The sequence below is a fragment of the Suricata suricatta genome, chromosome 14 (genome assembly GCF_006229205.1).
Source record: "Suricata suricatta isolate VVHF042 chromosome 14, meerkat_22Aug2017_6uvM2_HiC, whole genome shotgun sequence".
In the NCBI taxonomy this organism is placed as follows: Eukaryota; Metazoa; Chordata; class Mammalia; order Carnivora; family Herpestidae; genus Suricata; species Suricata suricatta.
In genome coordinates, this window is record NC_043713.1 from 36,990,504 (window position 1) to 37,012,462 (window position 21,959).

At 37.8% G+C, this 21,959-nt stretch overlaps 1 protein-coding gene and 1 long non-coding RNA gene across 24 annotated transcripts in view; one reads left to right on the forward strand and one right to left on the reverse strand.

The window, feature by feature from the left end:
* Positions 1 to 19,441, forward strand: part of LOC115277317 — a 32,957-nt gene extending 13,516 nt beyond the window's left edge. Inside the window, exons 2-3 of the long non-coding RNA XR_003902366.1 lie at positions 1,699 to 1,732; positions 19,264 to 19,441. This is a non-coding gene — a long non-coding RNA (uncharacterized LOC115277317). The remainder of the gene's footprint in view (positions 1 to 1,698; positions 1,733 to 19,263) is intronic.
* Positions 1 to 21,959, reverse strand: part of DTNA (dystrobrevin alpha) — a 255,612-nt gene that overhangs the window by 193,592 nt on the left and 40,061 nt on the right. The window lies entirely within an intron of this gene.

Consider the following 21,959-nt stretch of genomic DNA (forward strand, 5'->3'; position numbering starts at 1 on the left):
TAAGTCTAATTACATGAAATAGAAGTTGGGGTTTTGATTTTTTACTTTGCTTTTCTGTTTGGAGTATCATTGAAAGTACTGTATTGTAAATGATGGAAAACAATTGCATATGTTAAAAAAATAAATTGTATAAAAAATAAATAAATAAAACTGTACATTTTAGAGAAACAAAAAAAATTTTTAAATGTTCAAAAAAAATTAATTCCAAGTAGGGGTTAAAGATGAACATACTTTTGCTGCCCAGGAAAAAATTATTTACCCAAGATGAGTCTATTGTCTCTTGTGTCACAGTACACCTGCCAGTTTGGTCAAAAAGAGAATTAAATTGAATGTGGAGGGTTAAATCGAACTGTGCCAAAGTTTAATTCAATTAATTTTTAAGAAGACAAACTTTTAATTAGCCACATGCCACATGCAGGTATATCATAGATTCTACTGAAATCTCCCCTGGGAATATGTGGCCATCAATATCCTGCTCATATTTTGTGTTTATTCATTTGCTAGAGTGCTGCACAGTTCTAAGAGATTAATGACACAAAGTGTTTGATATGAAGTGTGTTTGTGAGATTTCACCATGATGTAAAGATCAAAACAAATAGAACAGAAGAAAGGAAGGAAGGAGCTAAGAAAGGAGGGAAAGAAGTAAGTCATGAAACTGGATATAGGGGACAAAAACCAAAATTAAAAATACAATTTCCTAGAACCTTAAGTCAGTTACATCGGTGACATTAAAAAAAAGGAGATGGTGGATAGAGGAGTAAATGTTTGCCTGCAGAGTAGCAAACCTTCCCCAAATACCCTGAACTAAGTTTTTGTACGAAGCACATGGAACTCCACATTTTTAAAAAACATTACTCTTCCCTTAAATGCATAAAACCTAGCCACAAAGCTCCCTCTCGTAAAACAACATGTATGCAAACATAGAAGTTATATTTGGATGCAATTTCAGTGACAAACTCTCTGGCATGAAAACCGGATCCTTATTTATTCATTTATTTGCAATATATCTTATACATCTTGTTTCCTTAGAAATAAATTTTTATATGAATAATATGGATGAGTCTTTTATTAGATGAAGAAATACTTTTTTCTGGAAATCACCAGGAGAAAAAGGATCTAACTCTGGGAATAAATGTTCGGGGTTTGCCCTCCAGTGATGTATTTCTACCTTGACTGATCGCTTTGAATGTGCCAAATGTCTAGTAGCCAGCTGAGAGCCACTGAGAACCTTGCTTACCATTTACATCTGACTTAGAGGAGAAACATATTTTTTAAAAAAATGAAGATAAAAGATACAACACTTAATTTGATATCAGGAAGGTGCCATGCTGCTTTGAAGTTAAAAAAAGAGATAACTATACGCTACATCGTAGGTTCTCAGACTTTTGTTCTGAAAACCCCAAAGAGCTTTTGTTTATGCGTATTATATCTATCAATATTTACCTATTAGAAATTGGCTTAGAAATTTTAAAGATATTTAGAAATTTATTTGCCTAACAAGGATAAACCCATTAGATGTAACATAAATAATATCTATTGTTAAAATAGCAATATTTTCCAAAACGAAAAATATAGTGAGTGGTATGGCATGTTTTTTACATTTTGGGAAATCTCTTTAATGTTTGGCTTCATAGAAAGAAGATAACTGGATTTTCGTATGTGCTTCTGTATCTAACCTATCACAATGTGTTGTTTCAGCAGAAGAATATGAAGAAATTCCAAACCCAACAAGGTACGCACTTTGAAAAGGTAATATTTGATAGTCTTTCAGATGACCGTGGATAGTTTTCTTCCATGCAACACTGAAACTCAACAAGCAATTGTTTCTTTTTTTTCTTTTTGAGAGAAAGAGACACAGAGCATGAGCGGGGGAGGGGCAGAGAGAGGGAAATACAGAACCGGAAGCAGGCTCCAGGCTCTGAGCTAGCTGTCAGCACAGAGCCTGACGTGGGCCTTGAACCAACAAACTATGAGATCCTGACCTGAGCTGAAGTCGGCAGCTTAACCGACCTAGCTTGTAGGTGCCCGTGCAAGCAATTGTTTCTTAAAGGTGAGTTGCAGTGAGGAAGCTGAGCCATATCGATGAACTTTGCATAGCCCATTATATTAAAATTCATATCTGTCTCATATTTTGTATAGAGCTCTTTACTCTTGTATAACATCGATTATTAGGGAAATATCGGCTCACTGAGTTACGCAGATCTTCCAAATGTTGATGCTTTCAGTTTCAGTGACAAAAATCCTATTGTTTAGTGCTGCCATCAATCTCACCAAGGGAAGTCTTTTAGGTTTTGGGAAGCTGTCAAGCATACTGTGGCAGGTGCAAGCTTTCCAAAATTCTTTTTTGTTTTTTAACAGATTACACACACACACACACACACACACACACACACACACACACACACAGAGTGTGAGTGGGGCCGGGGCAGAGAGAGAGAGAGTGAGACACAGAATCCGAAGGAGGCTCCAGGCTCTGAGCTGTCAGCACAGACTTCTATGTGGGGCTCGAACTCACAAACCCCGAGATCACGACCTGAGCTGAAGTCAAATGCTTAACCGACTGAGTCACCCAGGTGCTCCAACCAAAATTTTAATTTTTACTTCAAAGTTTGAACTTCATCGTTGTCAGAAAATATTGTTAGTTTCTCTAAAGTGACAAGCTCACTTCATTCATTTTCAAGGAAATCTGTGCCAAATACCATGTCTGAATAACCACAGTTTGTCTGCCAGTTGTTCTTTCAAGTAAACATGTTGTTCTATAAAAGAAGTGGCTAGTTCAGTTTGCATGCCAAACAATTTTACTTGTAGAAAACCATTGTCTCTTAATATATTTCAAGAGCTTTTATGTACTCTTCCCATTTCCGCCCACAGAATATTAAAAAGATGTGTACTTGAGTTTCAAGATTTAATTATATTTTTCTTGCTGTAGCTGATGCTTGCTTTGTGTTTTACTGTAAGTGCATGGCACTGAAGAATGTAATTACTACCAGGACAGGCCGGTGCTGCTGCCTTGACTGTGGCAAGTTTTACCCAGCACTACTTCTGTGTCATCAGCGCAAGGGTCCGTCCAGATAGTCAAAATTGCAAATAACGTGTTAGAGTTATTATTAAATAGTTTGACCTCAAGGATCCCCTGAAGTGCCTTGGGGACTTCACTTTGAGAACCATTGCCATAAAAGAAAGGGAATATAGTGAGGAGGCTGAGCGAAGCCTCTGAGATTGGACAGACTCACTCTCTGTGATATTGGGCAAGTTATATAACCACTCCAAGCCTCATCCGCCACACTTATAAACTTGGAATAACAGCTCTTAACTCAGAGGGTTGTTTCAAAGATTAAAGAGATCACTTAGTACAGCACCTGATACACAATAAATGCAACAGATGTTAACTATGATTGCTAATATTTATATTACCTCTTGACTTTTTAAATGTCTTTATTTATTTTTGAGAGAGAGACCGTACATGAGTGGGAGAAGGGAAGAGAGAGAGGGAGTCACAGAATCCGAAGCAGGCTCCAGGCTTTGAGCTCTCAGCATAGAGCCCAACATGGGGCTCAAACTCATGAGCCATGAGATCATGATCTAAGCTGAAGTTGGACACTCAACCGTTGAGCCACCCAGGTGCCCCATATTATCTCTTGTTTTTAAGATCAAGAAGCAATGAAGTGAGTAAAATCAGAATATCAGCTGTACTTGTTGGAATCTGTTTATGCTACACCAATCCAACTTTATTTTTACATTTCCTCTCTGAGTACAAACTACATGCAGATATGTTCTTTCCTCCTACTATATTGAGTGCAAAGATTTGCCCTTCATTTGCTGATTTTACAAATCCTTGTGTAGTCAATCATGAGGGATATTTCTCGGCAGTTAGAGTGGGTGGTGACAGATGAGAGATGGCATTTTGATTGGGACCCGTGATCTCCCAATCCCTTATCATGTGTGAGAAGCAGATATTCCCAATGGTTTACACTATGACCAGAAAGCTACATCACAAGGACCCCATTTGCCTGAGACCTAGAACAGACACTTAAGGTGTGTCTTTCCTACAATGTTTATACTTGCCCTAATCTCAGTCTAGATTTTACCACTTTGTGGAGAAAATTGAATTAAAGGAAATGGACAGTAAGGAGAAAAGGGAAAAGGAGGGTATTTGCATCAACAAAGGGCAAAGTGTGTGTGTGTGTGTGTGTGTGTGTATGTGTGTGTGTGTCTGTGTGTCTGTTTGTCTGTGTGCATGTCCACATGTGCACATGTGTATGTTTGGAGGTTGTACTCTCACAAACAGTAATTTGGTAGAGACCTATGCTGGAAAACTCTAAGCTCATAGACCCATATAACTGATATAAATGGGGAAATAGGTTGGTATAAGTCAAGGAGACCCAGATACACTGTGCTTGCATATTTTACCTCTATGAATATGTTTTATTACCACCAAAGAACTATGCTCTCTCTTACATTCATTAAAATTATGAGATTTTCTTGGTCTATTTTTATTTTTATCACTTTTGATAGTGACTTGAGTAAAAACAAACAAAAAAGCTTTTTACAATAAGAAAACAACAATGCAAGCTTATTTATATGTGGCACTTGATATTTGGTTTCAGTTTTGGGAAAAACAAAAGAGTGGTAGTGATGGAGTTGAAATGAAGAGGGGGCGCCCTGTTTAAGGAGCGCACCTCTCTCTGGCTATGCTACAGAGAAACAGGTGCTCAGGATGGCCACATCTTATTTTATGTTCAAGAGGGAAATCCAGACTTTTACATGAAATCTTCGAATTTATGTAAAACATAAACATGTTTGCACGGTTTGCAGGCTGCCAAATTTTGGGTTTCTCCAAAGATATGATTTCATTTCCCTCCCATCTCTGGTGCCAATCACCTTGGCATTTGACTCCCCTCCATCACCACTCACTGGGGGGATTTAAGGGTGGGAACATAGGGTAGAGAGGAGCCTCTATCTCCCCCTAGTGGTTAGAAAGCGCCAAAACATCTAGCTCAACGCCCCAAGTTCAGCTCCCAAGTATGTGAAATTCACTAAAATCAGCAAAGCTGCCTCTGGCTATTCTGTGTGAGATGTGAGTCACATGGTAATTTTAATGTTAGTGCAGATAAGGCTGTATAGACAGGTATGGAGTAGTACAGTGTGAAGGATCATCTTACCCACTAGCCAGAGCAGTATCTAGTAGTTACTGGTTAACTTGATCCCTGTTTTAAGTATTTAACAGTAGCTTCGCACTTATTAATTAATGGAGAACATCTTATATCCCTTTGCTTGGAAGCTTAACTTGAGGAGAGCATTTTTAGGGTGGGGAATGGATACATTTTGCAATTTTGAAAAAAATTAAATAGAATGCTAAGTAGGTCACTATTATAGAGCTAATAAAGGTTCTTGACAAGCAAGTTGAAAAACATATCCCATGATAGCCTTGTTTCGTTTGGATACCCACTTTGTCTTAGAACACTGTCCCCAAGTATTATATGCCTGTAGCTCAAATGTCAACTTTCAAGGATGGCTCCCTCTGAATACTCATTTCCTTGCTGTTCTGCCCTCCTTGACACACTCAGATAATTTAGTGAACTGAAATACAATTGCTTTGAGAAGCTCAATACTTCATTATACTTTTGTTTTAAAAACAGTTTTTGAATTGAGAGTATGTCAGCAAAACCAACCAAAAGAATGTGGATGTTGTTACAAGGTCAGCTTTTCAGAAGCGGTAGGCAGGCGTTACTGGCATTCTGTCAAACAATCGCCCCGGGCAGCGAGCCGGTCATGGGCAGTGAGTCAGCAGCTCTGACAACACTAAACACTGTAACCCTTTAAAGCGCAAGGTAACAGGTCCACATGCTCCCCCAGAAAGCACAGGAGAGAGGAAATACTTTATTTTTCATACTTCTGTAGAAGAAAATTGGGATAGGTCATTAAAATTCAGGTGATTGTATATGTGCTCATGTGTGTGTGTGTGTGTCTGTGTTAGAAACTAGATTAAAATATTAATACATATGGATTTCTTCTGTGAAGGAAAACATACTCAGATAGACAGCTAAAATATCAGAAGTGAGGCATTTCGAATGAGACGTTGTTGGTTAAAAGGGAGTCATGGATCAGGGCTGTCCAATCGAATAGCTACTGGTCGCATGTAGCTTTTTCAGTTGAAATGTGCCTAATCCAAACTGAGATATGCTGTTAAATGTAAAACATACCACGGGTTTCAAATATATGGCAAAAACATGAATGGATGATAATACCTTAGTAACAACTTCTTATATTGACTACATGTCGAAATGATAATATTTTTGATATACTGGGTTAAGTAGAATGGATTTAAATTATTTATACCTGTTTTTATTTTTTAATGTGGTGACTAGAAAATTTTAAATTATATATGTAGCTGGCATTATATTTCAATTGGCCAGTGCTTTAGGAGAAATATGATATCATCTCCTTCCAGTATTTCTCTTTCATACATACATACACACACATGCACACAACATAGACACATGAAGGGAGAGAAAGAGGGGTCACAATAGTGATCCACTTGAAAAACGGTCTTCATAATTGTATTTATGGTGCTGATATTGGAGATACCAGATCTTTATACTGAAGAATAGGTACAAGACGTCTCACCCTGAATTGCCAATTGGCCACAACTTTGTGCCCAGAGCTGAAAGGTCATTTGTCATAGTTCATTTAATTCTGGCCTCCTTGATAAGAATGAAAGGGCACAGTTGAAGATGTAGAGAACTGTCGTTATCATTGTTTAGGGAACAACAACATGAGCTCTGAAGAAATGAATTGGTGTTGCTTCTTGAACTTTCAATCTGTCTGAGAGTTGGATGCTCTCAACAAGGACAGTGATGGTCACAATTGTAGTGTAACACACTGAGCTGAAGCTTTTATTTAATAAAAATTCTGATAAAAGCAAAATCTAGAAGCCAATTTGGCTATTTAAATCAACCAGGGAAAAATGGTACTATCTAGATTGGTCTGGACGTGTTATGTGTTGAGTATGTTTTGTCACTGCTCCTAGATTACCCCCCCTTATTACAGCAATATGGAGAGGTTCTTGGCAACATTTCTCCTGCACCTGCTGCTCTATCCTTTTGAGCTTCAGTCCTTGAATCCATTCCATCCATGACTTCTTTCATCTTCTTAGCCTCAACTCCTTAGAGCACTTTGGAGTCCTGAAGTCAAACAGATGCTAATTTGGGGTTCGAAATGTATCCATCTCTTATCCTTAAAGCTTTCTTTTATCTGCGTTAACAATTAACTTTAATTTTTATGAACACAGCTGGAAAACAGCTGAGCAGAGATTTCACTCATGGTGGCTGGGTCATTCTGAATGGCTGCCTAATGAATGGTATATTCTGTACACCAAGTCTTCCGTCCCCAATAATAAAACAAAATAATTGGTAGAACACAGTAAAAAGGTGTTCCTGGCTTCGAACTGGCTAGAAGAAGACGTCGTGTCTTCACAGCTTCCCAAATAAATAAGCCGAGTTTGTCCCTCCAATTCAGAAACTCCGCTCTCGGGGGGACTTCTATTGCAGAGTGACTGCTCATGCTCTCCTCAAATCTCTTTCTAGTATTCTTAAATTTCTAAATGGATATATGTGAAATGGACTATAGTGATTCAAAGTTATGGAACTATCTTAAAGAAAAATGAAAGGTTTGTATTTTAATCATTTTTCATATATATAATTTCTCATTTAAAAAAGAATGAGCGTTTGCATTGTCACAACATGAACATTTTCATAAGGGATGAAAACTAGATAAACACTTTTATATTCTTTAAGGTAATTGTTTTTTTTTTAAATCCTTTCAGTGTGGACAATGACAGGAAATTGATACCACATTTTCTTTCTTTTTTTTAAAGTTTTTACTTACTAATTTTGTGAAAAAGAGCATGAGCAGGGAAGGGCAGAGAGAGAGGGAGAGAGAAAGAGTACCAAACAGGTTCCACATGACCAGCATGGAGCTCGACTTGGGGCTTGAACTCATGAACCATGAGATCATAACCCTAGCCGAAACCAAGAACTGGACACTTAACTGATGGAGGCATCCAGGCACCCTACCACATTTTACTTCTTGACAAATTTGGTTTTTTAAATCTAAGTTCTTGACAGGCATTTCTGAGCAATAAAAAAGTGCCTCTGCTTGGGGAGTACACAAAAGCAAGAAAAGTGTAAGTAAGCTAGGACAGGCTTCCATTTGCTGATCAGCTCTCTTATATTATCTGATTCCAATGGTTGGGATTAAAAAGATGTTGAGTAAAAATGTGAAAATATGAAAGATTATATAAAATAGATTGACTTAATGCCACTCAATTTTTAGATGATTATATTAGAGTAACTGACAAAACATTTCAACATCTAAAAGTTAGAATTTTTCTCTTCTCTTTATTTTAGATTTTATTACTAAGAAATAGAGAAATAAGGAATCCTATAAAATCAAAGATGTTTTGGGTTGATATTGAAGCTCGGTCAGAGAAGCCCAACAACAACAAAAAAACCACACACACCACTGAAGGCCCTGACATCTGTAAGATGTAACTTGGGGAACTTGGCAGGTTTGGGAGACTTGACCATGAGAGTAAAAAGCACTTTTAGATTGGAAGTTTAGGAAGAAAGGGATTAGTGGGGATTGGTGGCTCATCTCAAGCCCTGTTGGCACCCCATCCCACTAACCAGAGAAGAAAAGGAGCACAATTCTCAGACATTTAAAGAAGAACCACCAAACATGATTTCTAGCAGGACAATGTGCAGAAGATAAAATCTAAACCATACAGCCTTTATTAGCTTAACTAAGATAAATTGCGTTAATGAACAACTTCACCTTTTCTAGGATTGACAGTCTGTGATTATTGCTGGTGTTTGCAACATTAGAGTCTGAAAATAAAATCATGGCTGAGATATGTCTAATTAAAGAAATAAGAGGAAGGGCGCCTGGGTGGCTCAGTCGGTTAAGTGTCCGGCTTCAGCTCAGGTCAGGATCTCACAGTCCGTGGGATGAGCCCCGCATCAGGCTCTGTGCTAACAGCTCAGGGCCTGGAGCCTGTCTTCAGATTCTGTGTCTCCCTCTCTCTCTGCCCCTCCACTGCTCGCTCTCTGTCTCTGTCTCTCAAAATAAAATAAAGATATTAAAAAAATTTAAAAAAAAGAAATGAGGAACTTCTAACTAAAACTTCATGAAAGGAACTTATAAATTGTTAAAGTTCGGTAATGAGATAAGCTGTCCTATGACGGGATTTCCCAAACCACGAATTACTGCTGAGAACATAAATCCATTCCTAAAACTTGATTTTTTAAAATCAGCAGTAAGAGAAATCGTTGAAAATTAAATATTACTCCACACATATGTATAAATGCACAGGTATGTGTGCATGTGCATATATGTGTAACACTTCTCTCATCTGCTCATTTAAAGGTAGCCTGTGAAAGCTGATAGGGGTGAGAATGAGTTAAAATGATCACTAAATTTCTGTGTATGTATAAACACCGGCTTTTTTCCTCAAAGAGTCTGTCTACTCCATGGGAAGACTGTAAGACTCCTGGAAAGACCGGCCCAGTCACACTTCAACAAAATGAGTTTTATTGTCCTCAAACACGTCAAGTTCTTTGATTAGGAAAATACTCAGGCGATCTAACTTCCAGAAAAATTTGATCTATTATTACTCTTTAATAGTCAACCTAAGTACTTATAGAAAAGAGAACATAATTTAACCTGAGTAGCAACCCTTTGGATATTTTTAGAAATTAATACCTATAAAATGTCTGTGATAAAAATGGAAACATAAGGAGCTGAATGGGCCACGTATGTGGCAGTCTGCTAATCTATCTAAGAGCTCTTCCTTCTCATTTGGTAATAGTTACTAAAGATAAACATAATACTCAAAAACACATGTCTGCATAGCTATGGCTTTAACCACATTTGCCTTTACCAAAGGCAAGCAAGCAGGATTCTGAGCCTCTACAGGCAGGGAAATGGCCCAGGTACAGGGAAGGGGAGAGAAGGTGCTGGTGGGTGGGAAGGATCCGTATTATGACAGGGTGATGGCCATCTTCCTCTTATTCCAAAGCACCACCAATTGTGTAAGACAGAAGGAGGCAATGATTTCCAACAGCTGACCCAGAAAAGACTGTGTGTTGGGTGTGTGCAATACAGAAGACCACCTCTACGCCCAGAACTTTATTTGCCTGCCTACTGAGATTGGGGTTTCCTCTGTTGCCTGGCGGAATAATAGAGCCTCTGCTGCTGTCAGTATGCTACAGGGTTCTGAAACATAACTACATATATATCAGCAGAAGAATTTCTTAACATTGTTATTGCTATTTATTTTTTTATTCTTTTGAAATTTTAGTTATCTTTGAAAAATACATACATGGTAGAAAATGATCCTATGTGGAAAGATAAGTTCCAAAACCTCCTGAATTTTTGGTTCAGAGTATGAGCTTTGTTTTCAGAACGTGTCCAGGAAATTAACTTTCACAACTAAGCTTTGTTCTAGCCGACAGTGAAGTTAATGTGTGTGCTCTGAGTCTAAAACAGCAAGAGGCAGAAGTACAGCTCAGTGACCAAGAGCAGAGAATTACACCTGGGACTTGTTTTCTCTAAAGGTATCTCCTCATCTAATACTGCTGACCTCGAGTAATCTGGAAGACTGACTTAGATAATGTATTGTAGGTACTGGGCACATAGCTCTCAATGACTAGTAACTGCTCTAGGATTATTATAACAAGGTAAGGAAAGGGGAGTAACTAAATAGAGGTTAGGCATAGGACATTTCCAAAGTGTCATTTCATTTCATTAAAAAACTTTTTTTAATGTTTATTTTGAGAGAGAGAGAGCATGAACAGGGGAGGAGCAGAGACAGAAGGAGGCACAGGATCCGAAGCAGGCTCCAGGCTCCATCCGAGCTGTCAGCACAGAGCCCAATGCGGGGGCTTTCTCCCAAATCCAGGAGATCATGACCTGAGCCAAAGCTGGACACTTAACCAACTGAGCCACCCAGGCGCCCCTCCAACGTGTCATTTCTTAAGTGAAAATCTCCTCCCTGTCAATCAGTAACAGCTCTATCATATCAGCTATGTGAGAGTATCACCAATCCAGCTAAGACTGTTGTCCAATCATAGAAAAGAAAATTGAGTGTGGTGACCAGGTGAAAGACCGAAACCATGGGAGCCTATAACTAAATCCACAGTTCCTTGGTAAGCCTCCACCCTACCCAAAACTTCCCCTTGGAAGGAGACTCTGAATGTTGGCTTTAGCAGGTTATCTGAAATGGCCTTCTGATAAGCCTATAAGGAAAGTCCTCAAAACATTTCATATAGCTTCAAATAAAGCTCAAACAGCATCACCAGCATGGGTGGGAACAAGTAGGCTGACGTGGGCAATATATCTGAAGACAGGTGTTGTGGGTCTCCCATACAAAACTGTCTGCTGTTTTAGCAAAATTTTGTCATTGGTATTTAAAAATTCCCTAGGGTTGGGGCATCTGGGTGGCTCAGTTGATTAAGTGCCTGACTTTTGATTTTGTCTCAGGTCATGATCTCATGGTTTGTGGATAGAGTCCCGTGTGGGGCTCTGAGCTGACAGTGCTGAGCCTGCTTGAGATTCTCTCCCTACCCGCTCTGAAAATAAACATTAAAAAAAAAATTCCCCAGGGCTAAGTTGTTTTTCCTCATCCTTTTATTCAAATTGACCATTAACATACTGTAGAGAATTAAGCCTCAACTATAGCATTCTCTGTGGAGACAATCAGGATTCAACTTTAGTATCCACTGTGAATCACAGAAGAACTACTGGCGTGCCTAGAAAATGCAGAAGTAACCACAAAAAGTGTAGCTGTAAATTCACGCAGAGAGCTGTAAAATGGAAAAGCTAAAGGGGAGGCAGAATTGTATTTTTAGCAATCCACTGGTAGGAGTCTACTCATTTTTCTTCTTTTCTGTTTTACCAATAATAAGAATATACAAAAAGCATGAGTAAATGCATAGTACAGAGCTAACAACAGAGGAGGTGATACAGTTTCAAGTACTTTAGGTGTGTAATCCTTAATACATATTATTCACTCATGGGGTTTTTATGTAAATCTTGGAATCCTGTAATAAGCAGTGTTTTTTTATTTTTCAGAAATTGAACTGGATTCAGGTTTAATCGCTTTGAAACAAATAATTTAGTTGCTGTGCTTGCCAATGTGGGTCATTGCAGCTCCTGGACTCAGGCAAGGTTAAGAGCTGTGGAAAATACAATGGTACATTGGACCTGGACTCTGTCCCCAACAACACGGAGATCTTGTAGAGGTTTCAGACTCATGACAGAATTAGCTGGAACGTAGTATCCAAAGGGGCAAGCGCTAGAGGAGAGATTTATGTAGGATATGGGGATTTTAAAGGATGAAGAAAAATGGAAGAGATTATTCCAACTAGAGCACCTGGGGGCCTTCACAGAGGAAATATCATTTAAAAGTAGCACAACTCCCTACATGTTGATGATTAAAAAATATTTTATAGCCTGAGTGAATGAAAGGCATTGGAGGGAGAAGACACATGATGCCTGGCACACACCAGATACTCAAGACATGCTTCCTCAATTGAACTATAGACTTTGAGTAGGGGCATTCCAGGTGAGGAAATAAGCAAATTCGTGTAAGGTCATAATGGGAAGGGGGCTTGGAAAGGTGGATGGGGTTAAGCAGGCTGGACTGTATGAGGTGGATGAAGGGGACTCACTGCTGGTTTCACAGCTACTGCAGGATAAGGTCCATATTCCTTGACACAAATCTCAAGGCTTCTGAGGTCTATGCCTGCCCACATCTCCAGCCTTCTCCTTCTGTTATCCCCTCTCCATTCATGCTGGATTTCTTCCTGTTCCTCAACACACAGCATTTTCTCTCACCTTCAAGTGGTCTTCTGGCAATCATTCCCTGTTTGTCCTTCTCTTACCCCCTCTGTCTGACTGACTCCTACTTACCTCCAGGTCTCAGCTTTAACATCACCTCTTCCAGGAAGCCTACCCACCCCCTGTACTGGTTAGCTCCCCCTTCCATGCTCTCTCACTGATCCTGTACTTCTCACTGCACCTTACTGTGATTCCCTGTAATCATTAGTCTCCCTGTTTGTGGTAGGCTCTCTGAATGCAGAGACCTTGCCTTTTCGGTGGTTATATCCCCAGTACCTAGTATTAATTCCTAAAATACTTAGTAAATGCATTTGTTGAATGAATGAATCAGACAAAACTGGAGATGGTGTTAGGAATGTTGATCATACCCCTACTAGTAAATAAGGATTTAAAAAATCAAGATGGTGGGGCACCTGAGTGGCTCAGTGGGTTAAGCATATGGCTATTGACTTCAGCACAGGTCACCATCTCATGGTTTGTGAGTTGGAGCCCTGCATGGGGCTTTGGGCTGACAGGGTGGAGCTTGCTTGAGATTCTCTCTTTCTCCTTCTCTCTCTTCTCCTCCCCAGCACGTGCTCTCTTTCTCTCTCAAAATAAATAAATAAACTTAAAAAAAATCAAAATGGTTGGCAATGGTACATGGTCATTAAAATGTTATAAAAATCAAATAGTAACAATTGTTAACATTTACTGAGTGCCTACCATAGCAACTTTTGTGGTAATTCCTTTCCAAGCATTATGTCATTCAATCCTCACAGTAATATTATGAGGAAGGTATTGCTTATAAGAAAATGAAATCATAAATATAATTACATATAAATGAAATCTACCCTCTTTACAAAAAATTTGGTCTGCAGCTTAAATAACACTGGTAGTTTTGTCTACCCCAGCTCATGAGATATATATGAAGTATCTAAAGGGAATAGGGAAGTAGTTGTAATGACAGACCAAAGAATATGGGGTTTTAAAAAGATGTGAAGTCTATAAAGCTTTGGATGGTCCGGAAAAGATAACAACAGACTTCTCCACAGGAAATTCACTAAAACTTCAAAGAGGTAAGTTTAAGATCCATAAAAGGATGTTACTAAGACTAGGTTGAAAATAGAAAATAATGTTTAAACTTTGAAATGACTCATGAGTCATAGAGCTGTAATGAATTACTAATGGACCTTAGGATTTAGAGGCAAATTCTTAATTTGACAGTAAGAAGATATCTTCTTCAATAACACACCTCCTGGTGCCACTGTAAGAGAAAATAAACATGTTTTTTTAACAGGACCAAGAGTCTAATTCAATGCACTAATGTTATGCTCTTGACTGACATTAGGGTAGACATTCACAAATGCTCATTTGTAACAGCTTTTTCATATACACCTAGCATAGTGCCTGTTTTTAAGGTCAATAAACCTTCATTGAGCACTAAGAGTGACCAAGGTTACCACAAGCTAAGAACCTGAATTCTCATTCTATTTTGAGGTAAAGACATTGGCTTCAAATCCAGAAGATGATTGATTAAGAGCATCTAAAAAGGAAGGGGTCTAATTACCACCATTACTATAAAAATACTATGCTATGTCCCAAGGGGAGAATAGGAGTGAAGCAGGTATGTACAAGGGGGAAAAAACAACACCCACCCCCACACCCCCACACACCTCTTCCTTTTTTTCCACGTTTTTTAGTTGATTTACATAACTAGAACTTTGCCCTTGAGGTAGAATGGAGAGTTCACCTGACTCATAGTTTTTCTGCTTTATAGTTCATTTTTAGTGCTTTGGCAGTAAATCCAGATGCTTGGAAGGTCAACTTTTTCTCTTTAAACACTTTGCTTTTAGAATATGAAGGTTTTCATTTTCTGTACCATATGCCAGAAAGCAATGTAACCAAAGATCTGCTTGGCTGATCTCTTAAAGTTAAAAAAAAAGAAAAAAGTAAGACTCCTTGGACTGTCAAGTTCTCCTGTGTAATTGACTTTTTTTTTTAAGTTTATTTATTTTGAGAGATGGAGAGAGTGCAAGTGGTGGAGGGGGAAAGAGAGAGGAAGAATCCCAAGCAGGCTCGGTGCTGTTAATACAGGGCTCTAACTCATGAGCTTTGAGATCATGACCTGAGCCAAAATCAGAGTCAGAGGCTCAACCAACGGAGCCATTAGGTGCCCCTGTGTAACTGACTTTAGTCCTGAGGGTTTTTGCTTGCTTGCTTGTTTTTGTTTTGGATGGGGAGAAGTACCAGTTTTGAAGTAAGTGAACTATGCAAATACCTGCCTGGAGTTTGAAAGCATACTTTATGCCATATTTATATTCCTATCCTACATTCACATACAAACTAAAGTCAGAACAACAAAGTGAATTTAAAAAATTCCCTCAATTTCTTTTGGCTGCTTTGGATGACATATAGCATAATCTTTCACTAAGGTGGCTACATGACAGGAAAGAACAGGGCAAAACACAGAAATAACTTTAAAGAATTTTGGAAAAATGTTTTCAAATGGAATGCGGCCTATGTCAAAGAGAAAGTGAGCAATACCACACTAGACCTGAAATGAAAGAATAAGGTTATAAACATCAGTGTGCTTGGCAGAAACAACCATAAATTTCTTTATAAAAATCACACCCCTCACTCCTTATCCCCAGTTTTCTCTCCAGAGATCAGTAGGCCACCAAAGAATTTTACCACTCAAAATAACACATTTTGGATGAAAATTATTCAAATAAACTTTTAAAATGGAAACAACAGTGAATGCATATTAATGCCATTTTCAGAAGGGCCCCAGAAATGAGGCTCTACCTTTAGAATGAGGGAGGGAAACTCCAGATGTATTTCACTGATTGTGGGTATAATGTCCCTGCAAGAAATCTGTCAAGGCTTCACAGAATTCTTGTGCATAACAGCCATTTTACAGACGTATCAATTCCCAAGATCAGAATACCCCTTTATCCATATCCCCTTAAAAGCTGATCGATAAACACTAGGATAGCCCTCCAAACACCTCTGGGAAATCACAATAATATCCATTTTCAAGATGAGAAATACAGACAGAGATAAGCCAAATAAAAGTTTATTTGAATAATTTTCTGAGCCAAGACCAAATGGGAAAGGGCAGTGAGCAGAATGGAATTCAAGGGCATCAAATTTCCAGCCCTCTGTACTGAGCATTCTTATCTCCAAAGACATTTTAATAAAGGCCTGAACCATGACAACTAACTCTGAAATAGTAGAACACGGGCTTCAGGGATAAAGTCTTAATACTGTTTCAATATTTGAATTACTTCTTGAAACATTAAGTTGAGAAATTAAAACAGAAACAATAGTACCATATAAGGAAGATAACAAAGATGGTCCCAAATGTATCCTTTAAAAAAAAAAAGCTTTATGGGTAAAATATTTAGACACTAAAGATAAAGACACATTTACCCATAAAGACAGTATAAACAGTATAAATCCTCCACTGTAATTATGCAATTTATCCAAATAAATTCTTGAAGACAAAGAGAACTAGAAATACAACATCACCTAGAGCAAATATTGAGAACCCCAAGAATCTAGCCCAAATTAAAAGCTTGTTATTTGACTGATCTTTGAGCAAATCTTCAGAGATGGGACAAAGGTTCTACAGAAATCTGAAAGAGGCAACACTAAATGTCTTGCGTCTAGTGGCAGCACAGTCATTGTAATGACATTCCAGAAAAAAAAGAATAACACAGTTATAGATTCTATTGCTGAATAAGTCCATCTGCTCCAATTTTCTTTATATACAACATGTACTTCACGTACCTCCATCTCCTATGCCTCCACCTCGTTCTAAAGCACTGCCCTGGTTTACGTCATCTTATTTGGATGACTTGCTGTGTAGCCTCCTAACTGTCTCTGTGCTCCTACTCTTACCCCACCTCAATGCATTCTTCACAGAAAGCTGCAATGATCTTTTAACATGAAAATATGATCACATCATCTCTTAACCTTTTATCCCTTTCACTGCCTTTCCATTACCCCTGCAGGAAAGACAAAAAGGCTGAACACATTATAGAATCCTTCCCTGGGAGAGCCCTTGCCTACTTTTCTAGCCTGACTTCTGCCATGACCACCCAGCCCCGCTGGGTTCCTGCCATAGCCTTCTTGCAGCTCTTAAATATATCCATCTCTTCCCAGCTCACATCTTTGGAACCTGTTATTTCCTCTGCTTGCAAAATTCTATCACCCAACTCTGCTAATTTACTCATCCTTCAGATTTCAAAGTTAATAGTACTTCCTCAGAAAGAGCTTGATCACCCAAATGAAGTTAGATTTCCCTACTGCTTTTTTCATAGCAGCTATTCTTTCTCCATCATATATTTTCACTCATTCATCCATGCCTTTAGGCATGCATTATTCAATAATTACCATTGAGCACCAACCATGCACCAAGCACTGTTTTAGGTCATGCTCCATGTCCTCATGAAGCCTACATTAATGTGCAACTATATGTTTATTTGTGTGTTTATTTGATGTTTGTCTTTGCTTTTAGATTGTGAGCTCTGTGAGGCCAAATAATATAAGAAGAGGCTAGAACCTGTTAAATTTTCTATACTTTCTCAGTGACAAAGCTAGTCGCAGAAGCCAGTCCCTAAAGTTAGAGCTTTCCCTCATTTTTAGGAACATATGAAATAGTAGGTGTGGCAAGAGACCACTAGTGTCCTCTTTTTACCCCGGGAACACAGTTGTACTACATTTCCCAGATTTCCTTGCAGTTAAGTCATGTGATTAAGTTTTAGCCAATAATATATGAGCCACTTTCAGGCCTGTCTCTATAAGCTTTCTTGAGTTCTCATCTATGCTTGTTTTCTCTACTGTTGGCTGGAAACAGAGGACTCTGTAGTCTAAGAGGATGAACTGAATCTCTGAATCACAACATGGAGGACTATTGACCAAGAAAGATGACCTGAGATTGATACATGAAAGAAAAATTTTGGGATTTAGCTATAATAATAGCAAGTATTATTACCTATTATTTGTTATATTCTTGGTTTTTCTACAAATACTGGCATTTAGGGACATTAACCAAAGTGGCCACTGTGCATTATCCCATTTTGAATCCTGGCATATTTTCTAAAGAAGGCCACTGGGCAGTTCCCCTTCTGTTCACATTCAAATGAAGATCATAGTTCATCTTAATTCCTCTCGTAATTCTCTGAACTTCTTGAGCATAAGTATTATCAATGTCAAACATAAAGAACAATACTTTCAATATGTGGTCTATACTTTAAAAAATTTAGCATGAAATTTGACACTTCTGATGTCATATTGTTTATAAAATAAAAGCAATCCAAACTTTCTATTTTATCTCAAGATAAAAGACATTGACTTGTGAGGAATCAAGTGGTTAAAAATTAAAACCAGTGATTATTACTCTAGTGAATTAATTTGCTTAACAGCTCAAACCGACTTTTGAGTATTATGTAAAATATAAGCAACGTTGGACATAAAATATACTTTTTTTTCATAATAAAGCACAAAACATGGTATGTAAAGTTTTCTGTTATTCATGTGAGCTGTATCCTTTAAATTTTATATTGAGCCAAAAATGCTTAAATCTAAAATACAAGTTTATTAGTAATCCGAGGCATAAATAAATTTTGACGTTAATATAGACCAATAAGATAGGAATATAAGGAAAGTGTCTGGTCTTTCACTGTGATTTTTCATCATCAAATGAGGAATATTTTATTGTTATATGGGTCATCCTAAATTGACTAATACAACAACCTTTTACGGTATTATATTAAGGGGTGAGGGTTGTTGAAAAATCAGGCAGCACAATCAGACATTCCTCAAAATATTCAACAACAACAAAATCAAAAGCCAACTAACTAAGTACACATCCAGTCAATGCATTTTAAAATATCCTATCCCGGGGCGCCTGGGCGGCTCAGTTGGTTAAGCGTCCGGCTTCGGCTCAGGTCATGATCTCTCGGTTCATGGGTTCGAGCCACGCATCCGGCTCTGTGCTGACAGCTAGCTCAGAGCCTGGAGCCTGTTTCAAATTCTGTACCTCCCTCTTGCTCTGACCCTCCGCTGCTTGTGCTGTCTCTCAAAAATAAATAAAAAACATTGAAAAAATAAAATTAAAAAAATAAAATATCCTATCCCACCCAGTTAAAACATCATTAGGAAGGGGTGGGATTTCCAGAATGTACGTCTCCGCCTCTGTTTCTTGACTTCTGGATTAGGTTAAGGGAACACATGGAAATGTACCCAGGGGAAATATTAATAAATGAGATGCAGTATTACACAAAATAGAAGACTATGAAATGGATTAATGAATAGAAAATGATGTTAGCCAGTTACTAACGTCAATACAATCCAAATTATTTTTCCCCTCTTTTCCAGCCTCCCAGGAAAGATGCTGTGGGAAAATGAAGGGATTCTGCATTTGCTCCCATAAAATTTATGGTATATGCTTGCTCAAAGTCCTGGTCTAGGACCTCTCCATCACTGGTGTGGATCCAACTCCTCCGTGTGCATGAGTGTAGTGTAGACACACCCCCTCCATACATGTGATCTCTTATTAAAGTCTGTTCTTTACCTTCTACATATGGAGGCACATATTTGCTGGCTATTCTATGAACAGGGATATCGGGAATGGAGAGGGCTGGCAGTATTACTAAAGTTAATATCCCATTAACAAGGGCTAGAGTAGTCCTCCTCTTCCCTCAGTATAATTCTCAATGGCCTGACCACACCACACGGTAAAATTAATAACACTCTCAACCTTTGCCAGCTTCATGAACAGGCTCAAAAAACTATATGCCAGTTTTATTAACACCAAAGAGCAGTATCTTAGCGGGCATATCCAGGGTTTACTATAAGTGGTCAACAATGAGGATAATAAACATTTAAAATCACATCATTCATTTAATTAAATCCTTCACATAATTAAAAAATATCCAGAGATCTTCCAGAATCAGAATCTACAGACTACAGCCTGACTCTATGTTAATCTGTATTTCTGAGACAATGACAACTAGATGATGTCAAAAAGCTATGTAATAAATAAGCTGAGAAACTTAGAGAAAGACTGAATTTTCTTCCATGTGAAAGTGAGCAGAATAAATGCACCCAATTTACCACCTCACACATGTGCACTAAAAACTCTTAAAGAGCAACAACTATAAGAATGAATTTATCATTTAAAAAATAAATACAAATACTTAATATATATTAAAATACATTCTTGAGGACAAGAACATTAGAAGGAATATGATAAGCTGTTTAGAATCTGATGTCTTTTTATATTTACTATAATAAAGGATTTATTGTGCAAAGCTCTGAACATTCTGGCAAGCTGTAGCAACCTTAGGAAACACTGATGCCAGATACATTTTATAGCCATATTAGGCTGAAGAAAAAAGACGGGTTGACTTGAGCTGCAAATTAGGATTTTCTTTTGCTCAAAATTTTTGTAAAACATCAGTAATGTTTTCTTCAGATTCTAAAGTGAGGTGCTAAATTTTGTATTTCTAGAACATTCCTGATGATTACAAGCACACAAATCACAGTGATTACATCAAACCTGTAACTTGAAACTAAAGTTAGAGGTGTTTGACTTCACATCCTGGGAGAGATTTTAGCTCTTAGAATTTAAGATCTATTTCAAAGTCTGTGGTTCCGCAAAGTCAATGACAACTGTGTTTAAGGTGGAATCTTTAAAAAGTTCTTTTATTAGCTGCCATGTAAATGTATTTCTATATATCTCAATTAACACAAAGATTATAAATAGTCATAAATAATTCACATCCACAAAAATATCATCTTGATAATAATACAGTCAACTCCAACATACTCCATGAACCATTCAGCTTTGTGGTTGACCCTCTGTCTCCTTTATTTTTCTATCATTTCACTCTCTCTCTTTCTCTCTATTTCCACCGCTTATTAAGAACTCCACTAGAGGGTGAAGAAGACAATAAATGGATAAAAGTGGACTAAGATCTATCAAGGAAAGGCAGAAGCAATTTACTCAAATGGGGTTTGGTTTATTTGTGAACTTCAAAGATCTGTGTGATTCCTATTGTTTACTATCCCCCATAATCACATTGGCTATTATAAGAGTGATAGATAATTTACAGGAAACAACCTAATATGCAGTTGAAGAAAGATGCACTATTCGGTGAATTGTAGAGTTTTGCTCTACCAATTTAGATTTGGGTTACAGAAGTTCACAATTTTTATAGGTATATATAGATAATGCTTAATGATGGTGGGGATATGACAAATCATATAAATGGGGAATACACAACTATGTAATGATAATAATTTTATTAAAATTTCATAATGGCAACTAACCCTAAAATGTGCAGCAGAAAATATAATTCAAGTTTTTAAAAGAGACTGCTTCTATAATTTAATCTAAAATATGTTTAAGGAAAAATTTGGGATAATGGTCAGATACTTCTGGCCAACAGTCTAGATAATGAAATAGAGGTTCTTGGTGATATTGTTGCCCAGATGTCTGTTACACTCAGTGACTACATCTTTGTAACTTCTGCAGAGAATAATAAAGAATCAATAGATCTCATTAAAGACATGAAATGTGTGGGGATGAAAGTAAAACATAACTGAGCAAATAGCATAAATTAGAAAATTACTGATAGGTTTTTTGTCATACCATGTTTAAACTCAGGAGTTGGGGATAGGCTCCTGTCATTTAAGAATGATTCTTGCCACAAAATAAGAATGTGCTCATGCAAATCACATACCTTTTTTTGTACCTCTTAATCCCTATACTTTTTAATGAGCATTAATTTTGAAAATTAAAACTGGCATCATGCAGTCTTCTGATATTGATATTTCAAAATGTTTGGGGCACATGTTTTACCACCCTGATGAGAAGCTATTGGTTCTGATTGTGGTTAAAAGCACCAGTCATAAACGTTATAGAGGCCCAAAGAGGCTAAGCACCATGACACATCTTGCCACACTGGTTTTAAGTTACACATTCATTCTACCCACTAACTGCTGGCAACGCCTCCAAGTTAAAAGAATGTTACCAGAAATAGGCACCAAATACCCCCCCTTTATTCCCC